Source organism: Leucoraja erinacea, chromosome 18, assembly GCF_028641065.1.
Source record: "Leucoraja erinacea ecotype New England chromosome 18, Leri_hhj_1, whole genome shotgun sequence".
NCBI classification, from domain to species: Eukaryota; Metazoa; Chordata; class Chondrichthyes; order Rajiformes; family Rajidae; genus Leucoraja; species Leucoraja erinaceus.
This window is the reverse complement of record NC_073394.1, coordinates 28,642,636-28,649,376: the sequence shown is the minus strand read 5'-3', so window position 1 is coordinate 28,649,376 and position 6,741 is coordinate 28,642,636. Positions and strand designations below refer to the sequence as shown.

The window sequence follows — 6,741 nt, the reverse complement described above, 5'->3', positions numbered from 1 at the left end:
GTGTGGGATAGAACTAGTATATGGGGTGATTGTTGGCTTCGGTAAAAATTGTAAATTGTCCCTAGTGTGTACATTAGTGTTAATATACAGGTTGATTGCAGGTCATTGTGGACACGATGGGTCGAAGCGCCTGTTTCCACGCTGTATGGTTGAGGTGTAAAATCTATAGGTTAATAAGTTCTATGAATTGCCCCCATTGTGCAGGGAGAGGATTTGAAAGTGGGATAACATAGAACTAGTGTGAACAGTTGTGTGAACTAGTGGTGACATGGACCCAGTGGGCTGAAGGGCCTGTTCCAAAATCATTGGCGGTCACTCGAAACGAATATGACTGTCCTCTCCTCTCCTCTCCTCTCCATAGGGTCATCTACTTGTGGGTCTGCAAATGTCTGTGGAGGTTGATCCGCGATCCACACACCTTGGTGCAACATGAGCAGTGGAGACTGGCGGTGGTTGGTAGTCATCGATCCTCCTTCTCTCTCTCCTTACGGCGTAGTTCCATTTTGTGACGAGCAGCTCCTTCCTGCATGGATTTCCTCCAGGAGCGCCTGTCCAGTGCAATGTGCTCCCAGTTGCTCGATGTGATGTGGAATTTCTTCAGACTGTTCTCGATATTGTCCTTGAAGCATTGCCCACTGGGGTCTCGCCGACCTTCCTTCAATTGAGAGTGCAGGATTTGTTTAGGGAGACATGTGTTGGACATGCAGATGACATGGCCAGTCCATCGAAGTTGGTGCTGCATTAATGTGGTGGTGATGCTGGTCATGTTGGCTTCCTCTAAAATGCTGATGTTGGTGCGTTTGTCCACCCAGCTGATCCTCAGAATCTTTCGTAAGGATCTGTAGGTGGTCCATGACTCAGCTTCATACCAGGGGCCGCAGAACGTTTTTGAAAGTGGGGGGGGGGGGCTAAGTGATCACTGATCACCAGCCTCGGGGGTACCCGGTGAGGGAGCGGAGCGGCCGAGTGGTGGGGGGAGGGTGGCACAAATATTATTTTTTGTTGTTGCTCGACCTCCAAAAACTGGGGGATAATACAGGCCATCCCCCAACTCAATAAGTGGGGGGATATATCCCCCATCCCCTCTCTCTCTTCCTCCCACCCTCTCGGGGTCGACTCTCTCTCTCTCTCTCTCCCTCCCTCTCGGGGCCGTCTGCCTCTCACTCTCTCCCTCTCCCTCTCTCTCTCTCTCGCTCTCTCTCTCTCTCTCTCTCCTCTCTCTCTCTCTCTCTCTCTCTCTCTCTCTCTCTCTCTCTCTCTCTCTCTCTCTCTCTCTCTCTCTCTCTCTCTCTCTCTCTCTCTCTCTCTCTCTCTCTCTCTCTCTCTCCTCTCTCTCTCTCCTCCCAACCTCCCTCTCTTCCATTCGGTGGCTAATCACAGCGCTTCGTTCACTGCCCCATATCTCGACTGTGAACTGCACTGTGATTGACCGTTGAGTGGAGGGGAGGGGGGTTTTGGGGGGGCAGTCAGCTTCCGCCACAGCTGGTCATGGTTTTGCCCATAGATCATACAGCTCTGCTCCGCTCTATGATCTTTGGTTTTGCCTCACTCACTGTGCGCTTGCTCTAAGATTCTAGATGTCGGAGGTCCTCAGATGAAGAGAAATATACGCCTGCGGGCCGGATAATTTCGGGTTATGAAGCATGTCTCGCCAAAAATAGTGGAGGGGCTGCAGCCCCCCCCCCAGCCCCCTCGGTTCCACAGCCCATGTATACAACAGGGTGGGGAGGGCAACGGCTCTGTAGACCAGCAGTTTTGTTTGAGCCTTTAGGTCTCAGTCTTCAAAGACTCTTTACCTGAGTCTGGCGTAGGCTCCACTGGCACAAATCAGGCGATGGTTGACCTCAGAGTCAATGTCAGCTTTTGAGGAAAGAATGCTGCCAAGGGGGGGGGGAGTGGTCAACGTTTTCTAGAGTGATGTCGTCCACTTTTATAATGGGCTGGGTAGACGGCTGGTTGGGTGGAGGTTGATGTAGGACCTGGGTCTTCGTGATATTTAAGGCTAGGCCCATGGCTCTGTATGCCTTGGCAAAGGCATTCAGGATGCCCTGGAGATCTTCTGCAGAGTGTACTGCAATGGCGCAGTTGTCCGCGTACTGAAGCCGCATGATGGCGGTGTTACTGACTTTGCTCTTGGCCTTCAACCTACAACGTTTGACGAGCCCACCATCAGTTCTGTAGAGGATTGGGATCCCCAGTGCAAGCTCTTCACCAATGAGGAGAAGTATGGCAGCAATGAAGATGACAAACAGGGTGGGTGTGATGATGCATCCCTCTTTAACCCCCGTTTCCACAGTGAAGGGCTTGGACTCAGAGCCGCAGTTGCTGAGCACTGTGACCGACATGCCATTATCTCTAAACTAAACTAAACTAAACGAGCGCCAGAGTCAAAAACATGTACTTAACTCTGTTGCTGAGATATATATTCCCTCATCGTAAGTTGAAACTTTAATCAGATTAATCTATTTTTTTCCAAATACATTGCGGATTTGCTGCCTATTATTTTAACCGAAGAATTAACCCAGTGAGTAGAGTAACATCTCCCAGTGTTTTAGGGACTTAGCTGTTCAATCATTGTTTTGAGTTTATTTTCGTAGGTTATAGCCAGCATGATTGTGGAACAGGTGTCTCCCTGAAATAAGGAGTCTGTGCATATTATTGTGACAGCCTAGTGCAGAAGAGGTCACTAATTTCTTTCACTGAAGATACGCTGGCTTTCACCTGTTAAAGATGTGCTGTTTTTTTTCCTTTTGAAGCTTAAAGGCTGCATGCAGATGGATAGATGAGCTCTTGTAACCTGATCCTTAACTCACAACTCAAGGTCAGCCTAAGGTCACTGGCCATACAAGCAACCCCATTGAAAGCTTTGTTGCTGGCCTGGGATGTTTAGTTAGGCAGAGCTGATGTTGGGACAAAGCACGGCCGTACCCAGGTGTACGGGAGAAATGCCGTCACCAGAGAGAGGAACTGCTCTCTACCATAAAGTGGGAGCAGGGTTCAACTTGAGAAACAATATTGCGGGTGGCACGGTGGTGCAGCAGTAGAGTTGCGACCTTACGCGCTTGCAGTGCCGGAGACCCGGGTTCGATCTTGGCTACGGGTGCTGTCTGTATGGAGTTTGTACGTTCTCCCCGTGACTGCATGAGTTTTCTCCGTGATCTTCGGTTTCCTCCCTCACTCCAAAGACGTACAGGTTTGTAGGTTAATTTGCTTGATATAAGTGTAAATTGACCCGAGTGCAGTGTTAATGTGTGGGGATCGCTGATCGCTGGTCGGTGCGGACTTGGTAGGCCGCAGGGCCTGTTTCCGTGCTGTATCTCTAAACTAAACTAAACTAAACTATACACAAGATAAAATCATCTGAACGGTTCCAACTCAAAACGTCACCTGTTCCTTTTCTCCAGAGATGCTGCCTGTACCACTCTACTGCTTTTTTTTTTAAAATTGCTGTTTTTTTCCCTTTTTCCTTCCGCCCACAATATTTAATATGTAAAAGAATATGTGATTCTGTCCCATTCTGTTTGTAGTTTGTTAGGTTGTTTGTTTGTTTGTCTTTTTGCACAAAGTCCGCGAGCATTGCCACTTTTCATTTCACTGCACATCTCGTATGTGCATGTGACAAATAGACTTGACTTGACTTGACTTGCTGAGTTGCTCCAGCACTTTGTGTAAAATCACTTTTTAAAATTATTTCAAGTATTCTGTGCACAACAATACTATATTTCTTGAGAAACAAGAAACTGCAGATGGTGGTTTATACCAAAGATAGACACAAAGTGCTGGAGTAACTCAGCGGGTCAGGCAGGATCTTATAGATATTTGTTTTAATGATACAGGATGGAAGCAGGCCCTTCAGCCTACTGAGCCCACACTGAACACTGATCCCCATACACTAACAATAACACAGGACAGTTTACAATTTTTACTGAAACCAATTAACTTACAAACCTGTACGTCTTTGGAGTGTGGGAGGAAACCGGAGCACCCGAGGAAAACCCACACAGCCACCCACTAGAGAATGTATAAACTCCATACAGGTGGCACCCATAGTCAGGATCAGACCTGTGTCTCTGGCACTGTAAGGCAGTAACTCTACTGCTGTGCCACCGTGCTAACAACAGGTGACGTTTCGGTCAGAACCCTTCAGATTCTTGTCTCTGGAGAAAAAAGATGGCTGACTTTCTGGGTTGGGATCCTTCCTTGGGTTAACCTTCCCCATCCTTTTTCTCCACAGATGCTGCCTGACCCTCTGAGTTACTCCTGCACTTTTGCTGGAGTAACTCAATTTGTAATTTGACAAAAACCCAAATCTGACCAATTTCTGTATTGCTAGCAGAACATCAGACATCTCGACAGAGATGTCTCTCTCCTGTGTAGGGAGGAACTGCAGATGCTGGTTTACACCGAAGAGAGATACAAAATGCTGGAGTAACTCAGCGGGACAGGCAGCATTTCTGGAGAAAAGGAATAGATGGCGTTCCAGGTCGAGACACTGAAACAGATTATCTATGTCTCTCTTAGGCAGCACACTGTGTTCTGTCAGTAGTTTGCGGGCATCTCATCTGATATTCTGTGACTTCCACAAAGCTGCCCTCCAAGGTCTGGTGGGCTGCTGCTTGTTTCCGTTGATAATGGGCCCAGTCCCATGGTTTGCCTTGTGTAGACTCCCAGATTCAAAGCAAGGAAATGGAACTCGGAGTGAACAATTCCTTTCACAGTGCAAGCCACTGCCGAGAAGATGTCAGATCAATCTTTAAAGATGGCAGGAGAAGGTAGAAGGTACAGGAGCCTGAAGACTGCAACAACCAGGTTCAGGAATAGTTAAAGAGGGAACTGCAGATGCTGGAGAATCGAAGGTTACACAGAAAAGCTGGAGAAACTCATGCTGCTGCACCCGCTGAGTTTCTCCAGCTTTTCTGTGTAACCTTCAGGAATAGTTACTTCCCCACAGCCATCAGGCTATTAAACCTGGCTCGGACAAAACTCTGATTATTAATAAAACCCATTATCTGTTATTTGCACTTTTATCAGTTTATTTATCCATGTGTGTATTTATTTATATTATGGTATATGGACACAGTTATCCGTTTTGTAGTAAATGCCTACTATGTTCTGTGTGCTTAAGCAAAGCAAGATTTTTATTGTCCTATACAGGGCCACATGACAATGAACTCACTTGAACTTGAACAGGCTGCTAAAGAGGCAAAGACTTAAAGTGCTGGAGTAACGGGCCAGACAGCATCTCTGGAGAAAAAGGATGGGTGACATCTCGGGTCGGAAGCCTTCTTCAGACTGAAAGTAGAGGGGAGGGAACTGAAGGTAGGAAAAAGGCCATAACATATCAGGTCCGGCAATAGATGACGAAGGAAGGGTGCAGCCCATAATGGCCCACTGTTGGCTGGGGTAGAGGCGATAACAAAGGGATGCAAGGATGCGAAAAGTGGAACTGGTAGGATAACTGGAGTGGGGGTGGGGGGGAGAGAGGGATTGCAGGGGTTACTTGAAATGAGAGAAATCAACATTCATAACATTGGCATAGTCACATCCTCAGCCTGTAAACTGAAATAAAATAATGGTCAACAATAATGTAAAAATTGTAAATTATCCCTAATGTGTAGGATAGTATTAGTGTATGGGATGATCTTTGGTCGGCATGGACTCGGTGGGCCGAAGGGCCTCTTTCCTCACTGCATCTCTAAAGTCTAAAGTCTAAAAGCCTTTCTCACCTCTTGCCGTTATGCCAAGTCAGAAAAAATGGGGTCCTTCTTAAGGACTACCTGGTCTATACAAGTAAATTGGGTTCAGGTTAAGACATTACTAGATGTCTTAACCTTCCTTCACACTGCACGGTAACAGGCCCTTCGGCCCAACTCATTCATGCCGACCAAGAAGTCCCATCAAAGCAAATCGCATTTGCCCGCATTTGGTTCAAATCCTTCTAAATCTTTCCATTCCATGTACCTGAACAAGTGTATTTTAAAATTTGTTATTGTACTTGTCTCAACTACTTTTTCTGGCAGCTCGTTCCATCTACCTTTGTGTGAAAAGGTTGCCTAACTGGTTTCTATTAAATATTTCCCCCTCACCTTAAGCTTATGCCTTCTAGTTTATAATGTATCTACCCCAGCATGCATCCTATCTATTCCCCTCCTGATTCTGTACACCCCTAAGAGATCACCACTCAGCCTCCTGCACATTCAGGAATAAAGTCCTAGGTTGCTCATTCTCTCCCTGTAACTCAGGTCTTCAAGTCCTGGCATCATTCTTGTAAATCTGCACCCTATCCATGTTAACTTTCTGGTTGAATGGGATGACCGAAACTAAACACAATACCCCAAGTATCACCAGAGTCCTGTCGAGTGGAGGTACTCTTCATATCTGGCTCTATGCCCATCTCTCTAACATACACAGTGTGGCTAAAGCAATGAATGTAATCTATTCGGCAAAAAAGGTTCACATTTAGGGATGTGACGTACTGATTGTAGACAGCATATTGGTACAGTAGAGAGCATATTGACTGGTTGCATCATGGCCTGGTTCAGCAACTCAAACACCCAGGGGTGAAGAAGACTGCAAAAAGTGGAGAACACTGCCCAGTCCATCACGGGTAACTGATCTCCCCACTATCGGAGGATCGATGGGAGTTGCTGCCTCAAAAAGGCAGCGATCATCATCAGAGACCCACACCACCCTAGCCACACTCTCACTTCACTCCTGCCATTGGGAAGAAGATATAGGAGC

At 46.8% G+C, this 6,741-nt stretch overlaps 1 long non-coding RNA gene across 1 annotated transcript in view; it reads left to right on the top strand.

Annotated features, from left to right (window-relative positions):
• The first annotated feature begins 2,761 nt into the window (after window positions 1-2,761).
• LOC129705855 (uncharacterized) overlaps window positions 2,762-6,741 on the top strand; it is a 28,093-nt gene continuing 24,113 nt past the window's right edge. The window contains exons 1-2 of the long non-coding RNA XR_008724973.1: window positions 2,762-3,193; window positions 5,191-5,319. This is a non-coding gene — a long non-coding RNA (uncharacterized LOC129705855). The remainder of the gene's footprint in view (window positions 3,194-5,190; window positions 5,320-6,741) is intronic.